This window comes from Notothenia coriiceps, unplaced genomic scaffold (assembly GCF_000735185.1).
Source record: "Notothenia coriiceps isolate Sejong01 unplaced genomic scaffold, NC01 NC01_scaffold00009460, whole genome shotgun sequence".
Classification (NCBI taxonomy): domain Eukaryota; kingdom Metazoa; phylum Chordata; class Actinopteri; order Perciformes; family Nototheniidae; genus Notothenia; species Notothenia coriiceps.
Genome location: NW_011342161.1, coordinates 62,224 through 81,589, shown reverse-complemented (window position 1 = coordinate 81,589; position 19,366 = coordinate 62,224).

The window sequence follows — 19,366 nt, the reverse complement described above, 5'->3', positions numbered from 1 at the left end:
GCAGCCTTATCAGTGTTAAGCATGTGTGCGCAGTGGGCAGCGTGATGGAGCTGCATCCTCGCGCTCGCGGCCATCGAGGAAAAAACAACACGGTATTGTATCTGTCGCCACACCCATCATATAAAGCCAGACACGGCACGGTAGAGAGGAAAGAGAGCATTTATGTCGGTGACAGCGACATGACAACAGCCGAGGGCTATGGGCTGAGCGGCAGATGAGTTACACATATTCAGCAGCGTTTTCATCGAAAACACAGTAAACCTTCGCCATATAACTGTCTGGTGCGAATATTGATGTTACGAATAATGCACAAAAGGCTGTTTTAATGAATTGATGATGGTGCACGTGGGGGCCAGTTAAGGAGAGGTATTTAAAGATGTGGACACGTCTCTCTGTCAATGCGCATGATACTGCGGTTCCACTACTATGGCACGCTCCAACTCACCTTGAATCGGCGCACGGCCGCTCTCCTGTCATTCGGGTGCGGGGCGTACGGAGAACCAATACACGCCCCAAAGCCTCAATCAGCAGCCAATCCAATGACAGAAGAGGCGGACCTGTGGAGGCATTCTCACACTTGGTTTCACTATGCGCTCGTAAAACGGCTCCGTCTACTACAAACGCGGCGGTGCAGGTGCTCTGTCTCTTCGGGAGAGGATGCGGATGGAAGGACGGGGGAGGGAAGGGATGAAGGGAAACGCCACGAGGAAAGAAAATAGGATATGATAAAGGGGCTTTTGCTAAGAGACCGTGAAGTGCAAGGTCGAATATGAGAGATTGGTTGAGCGGGGCACTTTGCGTGGTAATAGCTGGTCGGCAATAGTACTATGATTTGGTATGTGGCCACTCTGATAGCAAGTGTATTCAGCACCAGAGGAACGGCCGCTCAAGGTGAGTTGAAGTGCAATATATGTTGTGCCGCACACATGATTTCTGCTGTCTCCGTGTGCGCTTGGTGCTGCTTTTTTGCAATCGCATGATATTTTTTGTGCACGTTAGGTGATATGAAGTGTGGGGCTAATTCATCCTAACAAATGGCTGCTTATCTCATATGTCACGTGAAAGTTCAGCCCTGTTTAAATCGTATAATAGGAAATAACAATTGTCTTGAAATGGCCCGGCTCATATGCATGATATGTAAGGGGGGATCATTCACATGCAGGCTACAAATGCTCCATAATGATTGACCATGACAAAGATGGGTTGATTGATATGGCTGTGTGTATTGTGATATCCAATAGGCTCATTTGTATGAGAGCGCAACGAGCAAATTGGAATTAACGTCCGGAATTGTGTGCATTGTATCATAGCAAGCAGTCCCATTTGAGTTCTCTAGAGAGGGGTGTGACCGTATCAGCCTTCAAGATGGAAAAGTAACTAAATAATGCATTACGTGTCAGATCAAATGCACTCCTGAATTGATAGAGCCCATTGCTTCATGCATGGGATTCACATGCTGGATTCCACACTACACATAGATATGGCCACAGTGCTGTGTGTGATGCACTGAGCACACATGCTGCAAGGCTCGCCTAGCGCTGATCTAAGTGGCTCGTAAACTAGTCATAGCAACAAACTGCACAATATCCCTTTTGTTCATATTTTTCCTGAGCACTCTGTATTGACCCATGTACTTACTTAACCTTGTTCTTCCACTCGTGTCCAGATGAGGGAGACATGTGCCAAGCTGTCGCCTGGTAACTGATCCCAATGACCCCATATACCCAGTCAAAACTGGTCTGCTCACAGGTCTGGCTCCTCTTGTGATAACAGCCAGGTCCAAGCCGAGTACACATTTGAGAACCTCCTCTTATAATGCATTTGATTTAGGAACGGTGAATCTCTCATGGGTGTGATTGTTTAAAGGAGAAAGTCTCCATTTTATGAAGGCAAAGATGTGGCTTAATAATATCGACTCAAAGGTGTTGTTCGGAATCAGTGCACTGGCGTTGATTTACGTTTAAAAAGGTTTACAGGCTGCACTAGAGTCACATATCTACCAGTTATGACACATAGAGCTATTTCTTCTGTGTCACATATAGTGTCTGGACCAAGTCTGATGCTACACAGAACCCCTGAAGTGCATGTTCACACCAACTATGACTTATTTTTCATCAACCTCTCAACCTGTCATCATAATTAAAGGCTTCTTGACAATATACAGTGCAGTTTAATGTCATCAATTATAATAGTTATACAGTATTTTCTGCAACAAAATAAACAATAACAGCAACTATTAACTGAGGTGGCATTGTATCCTTGAGCTTGTTTTTAGAAGCTCTGGGAAATAAGCTCATTCCGTTTTAGATTATTATTACCGCAGCCGATTAGGTTAACAAGCAGCCGATACATTTAGCTTAGCATAGCATAAAGGCAGGAAAAAGTTATTTATTGGCCGGCTGATGTGACTTCCTGGATTCATGATGTCACCATGACAATACAGTTAACAAGCAGAGCGCCAGAAGGTGACTTATCACATATTTAAAATTGTTACTTTGGGACAGAGCCATGCTACATGTTTCCTCGTGTTCACATGTGCTAAGTTATTCAGCTGCTGCCTGAAACAGACATGAGATTGGCTTTCAATATTAAGTTCATCCTCCAACTTTCATCAAGCAAATGTTGAACTCTTCCTTAAAGTAGTGGTGGTCAAATAAGGTGCCATCTTTATACACCTGCTAGTGATCTGCATGTCAGCTGTTTTAGCACCTACCCCCTCCATTGAGAGTCAGTATGATCTCTTGCTGTTGGATGGCATGTCAAACCAACAAAATGGTGGTAAAGGTCTACCGTAATACTAGGAAGAACAAAGTGTATCGAGTTTGTTCATTGTTAAATATGTAATATCACTGATGGCATTATTGAATTAATGTGTTCACTGCCTCATGTCATGTAGAAGAGATACTCCCAGATTTGAAGGTACCAATGAACATAAAACGAAGCAGATGGTCACAAGATAACCTGCTCCAAAAAAGCTGAGCTTAGACTTGGCTCCTTTCTCTTGAATGGCATTTTGTTACAGTATATGTGCACTTCACACATTATTTCGAATGATTAAATGGCCAAAATCTCTAAAATTGTACCATCTCTAAAAATGGTACAATTTCCCGGAACATTGTATAAAAATGTTTTTCTTTTACTGAAAAGAAAGTCTTTAATAAGATGTCATATTACAATTATTTTATCCTAAAAGGCCATCATATAATACTATATCTTGTACATAAATGTATATTTATACACATGTGATATTTCTCTTGTATCACAAAACCCTGCTTAAATGGTGAACTATATGCTGACACACATGGCACATGCAGGATTATGTGTTGCAGCGAGATATTGGACGTAGTCTGAATGGTTAGAATAGAAGAGACAACCACGCATACTTTACTGGAGATTAGTTTTGTTTGTCGCACAGTTTGATGTGAGGCAGGTTGTGTTCTTACCGTACAGGGAAATGGTGGTAATGAAGCTAGTCTTGTCTGCAAACAAAGGTAGTTTGATGGATTGCAATCTGCAATTGATAACTTGGCTCTTGCTTTTTCAGAGTGACATGGAACATTATTGTTAAATGGAAATGTGCTTGCTCTTTCTATTTCATTTATTACATTTATTCCAATAGATTTGTATGTTTTTAAAGCATCAGTTTTACTTTGGTGCTGTAAGCTGTGGTGTGCATTTTGAGTTGTACTGAGATGTGTTCATAGAGAGGCTGTCTGACAAGCAGAGTCCCAGATGCATGAAATGTTTTCATCTTTAAGGGAAAGTGAAAGCCTAAATGGGTCAAGTTTAGTTAGAATTATTTAAGGCTGGCAAGATGTTGTAGAAAGTGGAGTGTCAAGATTTTAAGATACAGAGTGTTAACTGTGCTGAATGTATCCCTCATTGACTCATCAGCCATAAAGGAGACTGTAGTGAGAGTCAAGCAGTGAGTATATCATTTGAAAAGTAAGATATTGCCAAAGGTTTAAATGATTATTAGCCTGAATTTGTGTTAATAAGGCTGCTGTGTAGACACGGTGTCTGAAAAGCAGCAGTGCTTTGTCTGAGTCTACACTGCATTCAAGCAACAGTATTGAGTGCAGGTCACCCACGTTTTTGAAAAAAAATTGAAATTAGATATTTACATTTGTAGAAAATGGACCTGAAGTGTAAAAATATCTCTTACAATATGTCAGACTATGACTAAAATGAAGACAGCTTTGTGTCTTTTTGTTGTTTTATGCTGGTATATTATAAATAAAATGCAGATTTGCAGTAGAAGGAGACACCATATATTTCGTTGATTTTTAGAGTACACATATAGTTTGTCAGACAGAAAACAGCACTGTGTGATAAAAGGCAGCCCCCTAATAAAATGTATAAACACTCTGCATTGGTACAGTTGGGGTACCAATACAGAGGGCCTAGCCCCCAAAATGCAGGGTCCTCCAACGCTATCCTTGCTCAACCTTTCTAATTACACAATGCAATGTCTTCTGGTTAAATGCTACATTTGCTAATCGAATAAAGGCAGTTACACATTCTTAGAGGATTACTTTCTTCTGTAAAAACTTTTCAAGGGTTGTTCCTTATATCGTAGTACTATAACATGTGCAGTGTTTTGCACCTGGAAAGCTTTAAACTCATCGATCTTCTACTCAAACTAGTGTGCTGGAAATGATTGCAATGATAGTCAAATAATTGTCCTTCTTTGATAATCATAACTTCTATTACACTAGCCTTTCTGGATCTTATGTAATCATCAATGTGGGCTATTTTCAGTCCAAACATCTGGTGAACAGTATTATTCCCTGCACCAAATAAACTCGCCTGAACCTTGTCAACAGTCTCATGAATTTGGAATGATTTCTGTTATTGGCGATTGTTTGGAGTGTTGGGCTTTGCAGTGAGCTGTTGTATTAGCCTAGATTGGCAGTTTAAATACAAATGTAATTAAACTTGGAAAAATAATTAACAACTTGAAATTGAATATTAATAACATACAACAATTAATCCAGCTTCACAAGCTTTTAAAAATAAATCATAGAAATGCAGTCCACCATGTAATAAATAAATAAAATTGAACAATTGATTAACATTGCGCATAGAGAAAAACCAAACCCAACAAATGGCTCCAGAAAATGTATTTATTTTGATATGTTGAGTAGTTTACTTTGTTTTCTGGGAATCTATTTAAAACCACTGAATAACACAGAAGAGTTCAGGTAAATGGACGGTCACAGAAGTTTTATTTTTGCCAAGTTCCCATAGGGGAGGCAGCATATGGTCAGGGAGACTCGAGGTAGAAGTCAACGATGACTTGGCAACAAATCAAGGTGAGGCAAGAGGGACGCTGATGGCAATGTTGAAGTTATTAAATGTCATTGGCAAGTGTCGGGGAGTGGTTTATTTGAAGGACTATTTTCAGCTTGAGTCACTGATGGCAGCCTGACTTCTGGTCCTGTGCTGGGGACTTGGTATGTTTTAAGCGTTTGTTGAACTGGCTTCCGGCCAGACGGTATTCATCTGTAATTCCCTTCTCATGAGCACGCTCCTTGATGTTTCACAGGAGCTCCCTCATGAACCGTTGCTTGGCACACTTGTTCTTGATGCTTGGATTCTTTTGAAGGTGAGGTTCTTCAATGACAGAGGTATATAGAAGCAGGCAGCATTTGTGAAAGTGTCAATCCTGCCACTCACAATTCTGAAGCCTCCCAGTAGCGCCAGGCGGTGTCTGAAAGCCCTCCTACTGTCTCTGGAGTCCAGATTCAGATGGTGGTTCAGATAGACTAGTGCAGTCTTCACTTCCTGTCTGTATGTTGGAGCTACCTGGGACGCTGTGTGAGGCTGCTTTTCATGAGATAGCTCATGAAATGTTTTGCAGTGTTTTAATTTGTTTAACATCTAAAGTGCATTGAAGAGTTTTAATAATATCGGCCAATTTGGTGATGTTATACGATGTGAAGCCTTTGTTGTATTTGTTAAAACCTTAATATGAGTCTATTGGAACTGCCATATTATAATATAATCTCTGGATTAGATGCACTCTTTGTGAAGAGCAATATTAAGTGATATATGTGAATTGAATGAAGTTAAAATATTTCAATACATGTCAAGTCGTTTGGCCATGAGCATCTATAAGAATCAATTAATTGTAGGAATTGTAATTATAGGTATATCGAACAAAGTAATTGTAAATGAAGCATAACATATAGTCATGGCTTTAAAAAGTAGCGTACTCTAGTATTTTCTACACCGAAACATCCAAAAAGATAAAACTCAAGGTCACTGTGAAGTGTTTAGGTCACTTGAGCTGCAACCATCAAGGCCAAGATTTGAATCTGCATAGTAGAGCGATATCGCAGACTCTGTCATTTAAATTTGTGACGCAGATTATGATTTTCATTTAAGGACTGTTTGTCAAACAAACAAGACGATGATATCTACTCACTGACAATAAACCAACTATAAAATGAGAAAAACATTTATTAAATTATTTTATTTCTTATAACATTACTGTTTGCCCTGACCCCAGATATATGTAAAAGGACTGGTTTAATATTATTAGAAATATAGTTATTAACTTTAAAAATGTAGTTTAGCTTAGCATAAAGATGGGAAAGAGATGGAGACGGATAGCTTTTGTCTGTCGGATGTTAACAAAGTATTTTGGTGATATTTCTGTTTTCACCTATCTAGTTGTTTTTGCCATCAAAGTATGTGCCTGACCAATGCTTTACATGTCTGTAAAGCCGCTCATAAATTATGTCCCTCTTATTTAATCCAACCAGTTCATAATTTTCCCACAACTTCATCTTTCCTATTCATATTTTTTCACTGCTGTACTTTCTTGCTCACAATCATAAGCGTAAAGCTTAGTAATGAGCTTAGGAGAGGGCCTGTGCTCAAGCTGTGGATGGCAGACACTCAGAACTGGGCATTGGCCAGCTCTTTCTGGTGCTGCCCCCTCCCCCCCTCTCTTCCTCCCTCAGCCAGTCCAGTCCCAGTGGAGTCTCCTTTCAAACAAAGCCTGCAGCATTCTGGGAAAGCCAGTTTTTTTTAGATCTTGTGGTTCTGGTTGGACAAACGGCTCTGCCAGCCACTATATCATAATTTCTCTGAAAGTATCTAGTGCTGATGGTGAGAATATAAGTAAATATGATGATGGGTTGTTGCTCTTACTGCAGGTCCTGTTATGTGTTCTCTAAAGTAAAGTCTATTTGTCGAAACATGCAGCTGGAAAAAATGAATGTGTGTAGACCTGCGATTAATCAAGAAGTCAAGTGATAAATTAACTTCATGACTAAAGAGGGAATTCCATTGATTTTAACTGAGAGAAAAAACAATAGTCAATGGTCCAGCATAATGTAATTCAAGTAATATTCAATTTCCAGAGATCATGATTCAAATGATGAAGTTTTCTTTTGAAGTTTACACTCCAGATATTCTTTTTCATTCATGGCATGTATTGGACATTTTCACGACTATTTTAATTTCTCCCTGTGTGGTATAATTCACTCAACTGATCCCACATGAATTCATAGAAATTAAATGATCATTTCCACTCTTCTGTAATTTATAGGGTACACATATTTGAAAACACTTTGAAGTTAAATATAACACAATAAGAAGTGACATACAGAGATGCTCAATATTCCAAATCAGGATGTATTATATCATGGTGATGTAGTACTGTATTCAGAACGTATATGTACTCGTTTAGTCTTTCTTCAAAAAAAACATAACGCTTGCTAGACCAATTCCATCTTCAATTAAGAACACATTTAAAGCATCTGAAAGGAATTTCTCACTTCTGAATAAAGCATGTCTTTCATCTGTTTTGGAGGAAACACATCCATGCATCTGCCCAAGAAGCACTTATTTCTAGAGATAAGTGTTGAATCCACACTGAGCACACTCATGTGGCTCAGAACTGCAGCTCGAGTGTTTGTATGAGAGTCACAGAGAGAGGAAGTGAGCGTGAGAGAGGGGGAGTGAGCGAACGGGAATTATATGGAAGTGGATACGTTTATTATAACTTATATGGGGCAGCGCACATACAATATAGGAGCTCTGCGTTTCTGTGGATGTATTTACTCTCACTATTACACATGATTTGTTGATGCTGAATCCATCGCGGTCTCATAACCCACTGTAATTGGTTAAGAAACGCACTAATAAGTGCTGTTAGCAGCAGCATGCCTCTTTCTGTAATTATTATAAAACACCTTGGCTTATGCGTTTATAACTCATCTGAAAAATGACTGAATCATGGTTGCACTGACTTCTTTTGACTTACAGCTGTTGCCAAAAATGTCCCATAACAAGGATGTCTGGCAGTGCAGCGCTCAACAATTGTTGGTTCGCCCTTTGTGTCTTTGGCAAGCCAAGCCCGTTTCACACATCTCTCTCTCTCCTCGGTGTGTTGGAGCAGGTGTCAGCACATCCATTGCATCCCTGACTGAGCATTGCTTGTCTGAAAGGGGGAACTTTTCCATTAAATATAACTCGATAATGAAGAGATCAAATCCATCTTGGATTGTCCCTATACAGATGTCAAAGTAGAGACACTCGTTTTCTTGTCTGCTGAAAACAAGCCTATGGACTGGAAAAATACCATTTGGCCTTATTTTGCAAGTTTATAGTCATGTTTAGAGACAGCGTTCATTTGGAGAAGAGTAGTGAAGACATACTCTTGAACCTGGCGCCTGTCTGAATATCTGGACAACCAATACACAGATTCTTATAAAGAGAAATCATTGTGAGCAAGTTAATAAAAGCAGAATGTGAGAGAAAAGATCCCCCCAAAGGTTCACTATATAGGATTGCAACAATAACACTCTAAACCAGCAAAGGCCTGGTGAGTTTAAGGATTCATGAAGAGAGCACAACAATATATAATTGTGTGACCAGTAGGCCGAGCCCGGCTGACCTCTGCCTGAGCATTGGGAACCCTGCGGTGCCGCGGAAGGTGCCCTGAGGCCCTTTCAGTTATAAATATACACACACATAGACACATGCATTTGTGTCTCCTCCATAACCACTATGTTATTGTAGTCATCATTCAATAGAGATAAAAACACTTAATATAATCAACAAATTACAATCACATGTTTTATTATGAATAAAGGTGAGATTTAATAAACCCTTGGTGAAATTCACAATGATTGTGATGTCCAAATTAATGCATCCATAATCCAATTATATAGTTTTAAAATGAGCCATTATGCAACAATTGTTGTACTTTTAAGTATATTTTGATAACAAATGTTGAACTTTTCTGCAGACAATTTGAATGTCGCTTTTACTTTAGTTTACTAACAGAGTATTTCTACACTGTTCTCAGTACTATTATAACTTCTGCCACCACTTGATCCTGTATAGAAGATTATCCATTGCTGTAGATCAAACTAGCATAAGCAGTTTGACTTACCAGGTCCTCAAACATCGACAGAAGTAAAATAAGACACACACATTAATGTTGCAATACTCCACTTTTACTTATTCTGACTAGGTGGTATTGCTTCTTTTACTTCAGTAAAGGATCTGAATACCTCTCTCACACACACACACACACACACACACACACACACACACACACACACACACACACACACACACACACACACACACACACACACACACACAGGCTTTTCTCTGATGTGACCTTCAGCACATGCAGGCTGGCATTCAATTACCGCCCTGTCAGTGGCCCATCCAGCCAGTGGCTGCACGTCCTTGAGAGTCTCTCTCCAGCCTCCGTCCAGTCTATATTCCATTACATCCACCACATCGGGAGCTCTGTCCGGCATAAAGCAGCGCTCACATCCTCAACACTGTGAGGGCACACACACAGCATGATGTATCCTTTTCAAAATCTCTAACTGCAGTGAGCAATGGTTATTCTCGCTCACACTCTGAATCAAATCCGAGCAGGAAGTAAATATTAGATTTAAGTTTTTATCGGGTGAGATATTGTGTTGTTGTAAAAAAAAGAAACCCTAGCCCTGAGAAATTCAGCACTGCTCGTCTGAAATAGTTTTTCATTGATCTCCCTTGCTTTTTATGTTTTCGCAATATTGTTCAGTCTGTTATTGGACGTCATTGCTGTCCAAAAATGTTGCTCGGATCCGCTTGATTATCGCCCAAAATGTCCTTCAGGGTCTTTTTGACTGTATTGACCTGTGATCATTACTGAAAGGGAAAGTAGGAGAGCCATCTGTATTCAATGTTACAAGGTGAAAGCTCAGAGTTGAGTCTCCTGCTGCTTGTGTCCCTTCTCTGTTCTGCTGCGATGATTCATGTCTGCACAGATATTGATTGACCTCAAAGAGATATCTCTCATTTGTTTATAATTTTCTTACATCACATTGTGTGTATCAGTACATTTGTCTTGGCTGCTACTCTGAGTTCTTAATGCTTTCTTTTGACATTTGGGCTCTGCTAATATTTAAGATGTATCTTGTAAAGCAAAACCCCTGTTGGTTATGTGCTCTATAAATAAAGATTATTATTAATATTCACCAAGTGAGCTGTTACAAAAGCAAAGCTCTCACTGGAACTGTAATGTTAAGTGGATTCATTGGTGACAGCTTTGATAATCAGATAATAACATTTTTAAAAACAACCCACCCAATACTCTTTTTTTTCCAGCCTCTAATGCAAAGATTTGCTAGTTTTCTTTTTTGTATCTCTATTCTCTTTCTTAACATGAGACACAAACTAAATGGTTAAATGTATTGTCTCATTATTGTACTTTAAAGCACACATTCTGGTTGAGCCGAAAAATAGATTTAGAAATAAAACAATCATGATCAATCTAATATAAGAACTAGATTTGACAAAGGCCAATCCAATTTGAATGTTTAGTTGACCTTTGACTTTTGAGTGGATTAATAAAGATTTGTGTGCCTTTTAGATTTATGGGAGGTTAGATAGATTATTTCCATTATTCGTTATTATTATTTCTCAATTACTATTTGGTCTGAAGGTTTTACTATCAGAGATGTTTAACTTCTTTATACTTTGACTTTCTTGAACACTTATTTATGGTTTCTTATAGGCCCATGAGGGCTGGGCAAAGTTATATATAAGACAGTAATATTTATAAAATAAAAGATATTCATAAGATGCTGAATTGATATAGTATGAAGACAAATGTATGTTACACTGATTGGAATTATTTGCTTTTTTAGACTTATTTCTTTTGGTAAACTATCTGATAGTTTCACTTCACAAAAGAAACATTTTTAACAAACTTTTATTATGACAGAAGATTATAGATCTTTTGATGTTAGACTGTTTGTGTGACCAAACCTGCCTGCTTAAAAAAAACATTTACAGGCATTTTTCAGTCTTTTCTGACATCCTTTAGACTAAACTATAAATCTAGAAAATAATCAAACTATAATAATCAAACTCGCTGTGGCACTGCCTGGTTAACCTATTAAACAATGAAGAATGTATTTTGCTTTTGTACATGAACTGGCTGCCACGGAGGAAGATTTATCTGACAGCTGACTGAATTGTTAGCCTTCAGGAATTCATGATCATAGCAGTAAATCCACTCTGTGCAGAGTATAGATACATAAAACATATTGCTCTCCTGGATTTATTAGCTGTCTGATTTATGCAGATCTTACTCAACAGATTTCCACCTCTGTATTTGGAGGGCTTCAGCTTCAGATGACATTTACAGTACCAAAGCAATCATTAATTGCTATCATCTCTTAACTGTATTGATCCCTTTTATATCTACAGTCCTGTTTAGTTAGAACATCTTAAGCATGGACGCTTGTATCACGTTTATGAGTTGTTGAGAGCATAAATAATTCCCTTTAAAAATCCCCCATAAGCCCTTCGGGGTCACCGTGTCTCCATTTAGGAAATTAGAAAGGCAAAAGCGGTGACCAAACCTCTGCTGATTGTCTACTCATGAAGATCCTATAAAGGAATTGGAGAATTATTAGCACCTCCAATATATTATCTCAAGTCATAAAAGTCTGTTCTCTGTTCAAGACGTGCTCCCACTGCCACCCAGATCTAAATATAATGCCAGCCAGGAACCTGAGCCTCTAAACTTCTGCAACCTGAAGCGTCTGCAGAAAAACAATGGATTAATGCACAGTTGTGCCACACGGTGTGACCCTGTGCCACATGTCAAGTGACTCTACTTACTCTACCAAACAATGTGTCCAGTGTGTTTCATTATAGATGGGAGCCTGATCTCTGCTTCCTTCTGAAAGCCTTTGAGCATGAGTAAAGAAAAAAGACACTCGTAAAGGCTTTGCCATAATGTCTTATTCAACACCTTTGGTCAGGTACGCACGTGCGTGTTTCCCTGAACATTTACAACAGTTGTCTGACTGTGTTCAAACATTGTTTTAAGACACCCACAATGAGGATTCACTGATGATAATAACTTAAAGGTGAGGTAGGTAATTTTGGAGAAACCAGCTCGAGTGCGCTAGAATTTGAAAATACACAGCCGGAAAAAATCTGCCACTTCCTTACAGAGCCCCTCCTCCAACACACACGAACGCGCACATGACCAATGAGGGCAGGAGATAATTTTGTGCACAGATGGAAGGCTGACAAGCAGGTAGGCCATCCAGTTATTTTAGCCGGGCCGGCTCAAATGATTGGTCGTGCTTTTTACAGCACTACGGCTTCCACAGATGACATTTTTTTATGGAGTTTTTGTCAGCACTTAAGATATTCATTGCTATCGGGATGTTAAGAGCATTCCATGGAATATAACAAAAAGTGTATCTCGAGCCGGTTTCTCAAACGTACCTACCCCACCTTTAAATGAACTTGTCCAAAGACATTCATCAATAAAAGAGCTTATGTCTTTTCATAGGTGGTTATAATAATCTTTTTGAAAGGTGTTATAAATGTGCTCAGGGGTGAGTTTTCAGTGTTTTTGCAAGCCTGAAAGGATAGGTGTAGCAGATTCTTGATTATTTTTTTGCTTATTACTGTACGGGACAGGTTTCCTCAGAAGTGTATTAAAAGGCTGCAGGGCAGAGCATCATCTCTTTCTGCAACAATCAACTCCCCTCTCGTTCAATCTCAGCAGTCTTTATGCTTGTTGACACCCTACACTGTGCTTCATCAAACACTGCCTCCCCCTCAGTTTCATCTTAATGAAAAATGCTGCTTTATTACCACCATGATTTAGACACTCCAGAACAGCCTCTGTGGCTTGTAGTTGTCAATTAGCTCCCTTATGAGATCTCTGACATGTACAGCATTTACATCGTATTTGTTGATGCATTTGTTATTTTAATATTTGTGGTTATTTTGTTTGATATAGTATGGTAATCAGGCTCAGGTTCAATGAGTCATGCACATCAGCTTCATTTGCTAGGTTTCGCTCATTAAAGCTCAGAGTGGCATATCCTAACTTTGTCATTTCTAGGCAAAGAGGCAAAATAGCAAGGTATATTCCAGGTCTGAGGGCCTTAACTGGGAGACCACATCTCCACTTAAAAAGCGACATTTGATTAAAATTGCTCTGTTTCCATCCAAAATCTGTGCTTGCTGAAATGAATAAAGTGGATTAACTTTATCGCAGGACAATGCAGATTAAACTGGTAAACACAATCGCTAAGTGATGCATACAGTATGGCCTGCAGGGGTGGAGTTGAAGCTTCATTTTTCAGCCAGAAGGACTAGGTGAACATATTTGGGTTTTAATTGCAGTGTACACAGCTGAAAAAGTGCAGATCATACCATTTCCATACGACAGTAGCAAAACATCATTACAGACTAGTGCTGCTTGAGCCAATAATACCTCCAGGTCCCAACGTGTGCTTTTCTTGTAAAAATGTGGCCTGCTAATGCAAATGATGCTGCTAATGAAAGCTTTAAGTTATTCAGCTGGTGTTTCTCCGGAGTGATACGTCAGCATGTCTCTTGATCCCCGAAGCTATTTTTTTTTTCTTCCCCCCTGGGCGTGAGCTGAAGCCATGCTTGCTCTGACGGTGGAGGTACAGCCGATTCAATGAAAGCGGGGGTGGCAGCTGGAGAAAATCCATTCCCAGAGTGAGAGTTCTGCTGAGGCAGGTATGCCGACCTTTCAGTCATCTGATAGGTCAACGCTCGGCAGCGTGCCTTGACATCGGTGGCTAATCGCCAGGCCTGGTGGTGCTCATAGTAAAGCTTATCTAAGCAGCAGCCAGTGATGATCAATGGGACCCCTCGGCAGCTCATTTATAGTACAGTATGGCACAGCCACAAAGTTCACCAACAGATGAAGGTGACAGATGACCATGGGGTGGTCTACCATGTGCATGTTCAAAGTTTCTGAAGCAAAATGTAGTTGTAATCCATTGTGCAGTAGTTGGCTCAATTGCCTTTGAATGACACCCAATCATTGCTTGTCAATTAGTCTTGAATGACTCAGGTGCAATGAGATGTTGCTGCTTAGCGTGCAGAAGAATATGCTGGCCTCTTGCTCTTTAGCATGTCAGACCACAGCCCTGATGAGATAACCTCTAATTTTGTTGTTTGTGGTAAACTTCTTGTTCGTCCCAGGTGCCCACGGAGTGAGAGAGGAGCCTCGGTTTGTGACGGCGCGCGCCGGAGAGAGCGTGATCCTGGGGTGTGACGTGTCCCCTCCCCTGGATGGCCAGCAGCCCCCCTATGTGGTGGAGTGGTTCAAGTTTGGAGTGCCTATTCCCTTCTTCATCAACTTCCGCTTCTACCCTCCTCATGTGGATCCAGAGTACACTGGTAAGACAACTGTTGACATGGTAAAGATAAAGCAAAGTCATCTTGAGACATTATGAAAAGTTCTATCTGTAACAGATTCAGTTTAAAGGTCCCATGTCATGCTTTTCCGGTTATTACACGTCCCCTTGTGTGTTATGAAGGTTTTTCTGCATGTAAACGGTCTGCAGAGTCAAAACCCTCAAAGTACACCCTGTAGCGAGTCAAACTAACACAGAAAATACCTCCCCAAAACGCCTCGTTGGAGATACGTCACTGTCCATTGATTCTTCCGGGTACCGCATGATGTCATGCGTTACCCGGAACCAAATGGACCAATCCGTGGAGCCGTTACGTTACGTCCGCGGAGCCGTTACGTTAAGCCCCCGCTGATTGGTCCAAATTGACCAATCCACGGACTTCCTCACACACACACTCAGTGCAGGCAGCTCTGCTGATTTCTCCTCCCTGGCTGCAGGCTGATAACAGACAGTTGGGATCGCGGCAAAATTCTCTCTGCAGACCCATTCTCACAGCGTTTATCAACCTTTTTCTTACTCAATATCAAGCCACACTTATTGTTTTTACTTGGGCTGTGACTTTGTGTGTGCTCAGGATGAGTTTGGCTGTGTTTCGCTGTCGCTAAACAAGGAAACTACACCTCCACGGAGCTCAGCGTGATTCACAACGTCCCGACCAATCAGAGCACACTGTGCTCACAGGGAGGGTGGGGGCTGGAGCTATTGGAGCNTACCGACTGACGAAGGACATTAGGTGTTAGTTGAGGACAAGAAAGAGCATAACAACCAGCGCTCAACATCTACACTATCCGACATAAATCATATAGTGAGGCCTAAGAAGTTACTTATCATTCACACAATAACAGCTGGCGTAGAGGGAGAGTATCAGTCGACGGCAGCACAGACAGCTGGCAGACGATCTAGACCATGGCCTCTACTGTAATCACACACACACACACACACACACACACACACACACACACACACACACACACACACACACACACACACACACACACACACACACACACGCTGGACCTTCTAACCTAATATCCCACCGCACTCCACCCTCTGCACTGGCTCTTGTCTCCCTTAACTTCCAAACTGTCAATTCTCCACCATCAATCCATGTCTGATAGCTGCTTGCCTGCCACCAAACACCCCCCCCCTTCTCCTCCCCTTCCTCCCCCTTTCTAACCTCTGCTCCCACAGCCTCCACCCTGTAATACAGCACAGCAGGTCTGCACTCAGCTCCAGGAAATCAGGGCCGTCTTTTTCTTTCCAGGAAAAAAGAAGAACAGAGTTCACCTCTGGGATCCACAAGAAGAGAAAATAAGCAGTAGAGACAGGGAGGGGGCAAAGGGGAAGTACTGGCAACGATTTAATCATTATTTGGTTTAGTTCAAAAAGTACAAGTACAGTAGAAAAAGCAGCATTTAAGAAAGCTAGACTTATCAACTGTTTTGTATTCTGTGTGAAAAATTACTTAAAGGTCCCATGTCATGCTTTTCCGATTATTACCCGTCCCCTTGTGTGTTATGAAGGTTTTTATGCATGTAAACGGTCTGCAGAGTCAAAACCCTCAAAGTACACCCTGTAGCGAGTAAAACTCTAACACAGAAAATACCTCCTCAAAACGCCTCGTTGGAGATACGTCACTGTCCATTGATTCTTCCGGGTACCGCATGATGTCATGCGTTACCCGGAACCAAATGGACCAATCTGCGGAGCCGTTACGTTAAGCCCCCGCTGATTGGTCCAAATTGACCATTCCACGGACTTCCTCACACACACACAGTGCAGGCAGCTCTGCTGATTTCTCCTCCCTGGCTGCAGGCTGATACCAGACAGTTGGGATCGCGGCAAAATTCCGTCTGCAGACTAGGGATGTTAAGATTCACCGATTCGCATCGGTGCACCGGCATAAATGTTCAAGATGTGAGTGCACCGGTTGAAAGAGTGCACATCGGCTACAGTTTGGGTTGAACTCGCAATGCATCGATTGTCGCGTCTCTTTGCATCAGTAAAAACCGGTTAAAACTGATTCATTCATATTATCCACTCATCCACTCTTGTCAGCACTCTGCAGAGACGATCTTTGATTCTCCACTACTGTGCACGAGAGCCGCGTGCACGCGTCACAGTTATCAACAAGCATGGAAGTCGAGGAGAAAGAGATACACAGCGCACCGAAAAATAAATATAAATCAAACGTTTGGCAACACTTCGGATTCTTCAAAAATGACGGACAACTTGATAAATCACAAGCAATTTGCAAACAATGCCGTGCCGCTATAAAATACACGAGCAGTACCACGAATTTAGCGACGCACCTAAAGAGGCGACATGGGGTGAATATTACGTCTGCGGCTGTCTCCCTATCTTCCTTGGATTCAGCTGAAGCTAACCCGGCTATCCCTGGCGGCAGCAAGACTGGTGAGCAGCAGCATATCACAACTTTTTTTCATGCTCCGCTGGCTAACAGTTCTACCCGCTCCAAGGCAATAGCTGACGCCATCGCCTTCTTTATCTGTAAAGATATCCAGCCGTACAGTGTCACGGAGAATGAGGGCTTCCTACACCTCCTCCACATTTTGGAGCCCAGGTACCATGTACCAAATAGGAGGTTCTTTACCGAGAAACAAATCCCTGCTCTTTATGACAAAGTGAGAAGAGAGTTAGTTGACTCGCTGAGTAATGCCCAAAGAGTTGCAATTACAGTTGATGGCTGGACGTCTTGCGCCACTGACTCATATGTCACGGTCACAGCACACTATATTGATGACGAGTGGGTATTGCAAAACCATGTTCTGCAGACCAGAGTGTTCAACGAAGCCCACACAGGAAATAATCTAGCAATGTTACTGCAAGAAGTTTGCCGCGAGTGGAAAATTGAAGACAAGAATCCAGCGTTGGTCACAGGTAATGCTAGAACTGGACTGGACTTTGATGGTCGCTACACATATCTCCAAGACCTCCTCCACTATGCCTCAGCACTGGATCCCCGCATCAAAGACCTGGCTTTCCTGGATGACAATGAAACTAAGGACATGATATTCATGAAGATAACAGCAGAGGTGGTGAAGATGGATGGACAGGTAAGAATATACTACTCAATATATTGTAACTAGTGTCTGTCTCACTTTCACTGTTATTTACCTGTNCTCTTATTGTGCGCGGAGTGCAAGTGATGCATTGCCATTCAGGAGGTGTGAGTCCTTTGTTATTATTCTCCCTTCCTGGATCCCTGCGCGTTGAGCCTTGGAATATATTGGCGTGATTTCATTTGAACGGGGGAAACAGCGCATAAACGAGAGGCATTTCTGTATTGCCAATGTGTACGGGATAGAGGGTGTTTTGCTTGTTACAATGAAGAGAGAAGTCTCTGTCAATGTTTTTTCTGTAAGTGGTTAAAGCAAAGTATTATTAGTATTACTTTCTTTTTTTTTTTTAAAGTTTTTGCTATTTTATCTGTATGCGTCAATTGACAAATGTTCTATTACAATACAATTAAGAAGTACTTTTTTAGATAATTACAATATTACACTATATTATTTGGATTTTTACAACAGCATTACCAATAGCAAAGATAGTATTAAATATAATTAAAATAGAACACCACAGGTTATACAATACGTTTAAAGGCATAGGCCAGTACGTAGTAGATGTGAATATGAGCATGCTCAATTTATTAGACAGCCATAGAGATATTTTTTTTATCTTTCGATTTATTATAAATATAACACTAGCATTAGAGGTATCTACTTTATAATTCAATATCTTGCCTGACTGGTAAGCCAATTGTAATTTTGAGATTTCGAATCCGGACTGGATGTTTGAAATCCATCTTGATTATGTTGGTTAGTGAGTGACTATTTTTTCTGTTGAGCAGCGTTTCTGGAATCAGGTCTGCAGCCTTTCTGGATTGGAGTTTATCTTTTGCAGCCTGTGAAACACTCTATTTGTCAAGTATCAGAGTCGGACTATAGATAGGAATATGCATTGGACAGTTTTGATATGCTTTTTTCGTATTAAGTCCTGTTTGACTATTAGGTTTTTTGTAATCCTCTGATATGTTACTTCAGGCTGTACTCAGTGCATGTGATCAAAGATTGGCTTCACCATAGCTTGTTTATCTTAATCTATGGGTTTGTGAGGTTTTTGCGTTGGTTGCTGACACAACTGGTATCGCCGTTTTCTCATTTCTCGAGTTTTTTTTTTCTGTTTTATAGGTCTTATGTCCAACTTGATGACTTTTGTTTGCATTGCTTCACGGATGCTCGATGAGCGCATAATAAACTGTTAAGGTGATTTGACTCTACGTGTGTGTTGAATTTTAATTTTTTTCTTTTGTGGGGGTGGCTTTGTCCTCCCAAAAATCAGTTTTAAGTCCAGTATTGAAGTCAAATAAGACGGTGTGTAAAACTAATCTAGCCCAGCAATAAAAAGTAGCAACTTTTTTGATGTTTAACCTAGGCGGGTAGGTAACGGGCATCCACTGGATAATAACTTGATCGATGTATGTTTATGGTTGCTGAATATATCTGTTTTTACCCGTAACTGATGCAGTTGTCACGTTCTTTAATGTTTGTTCTTCTGTGTAAAGTCAAGGTTTGTGACATGTTTGCAATGAAAGTTGTGGGGCGCTGAAC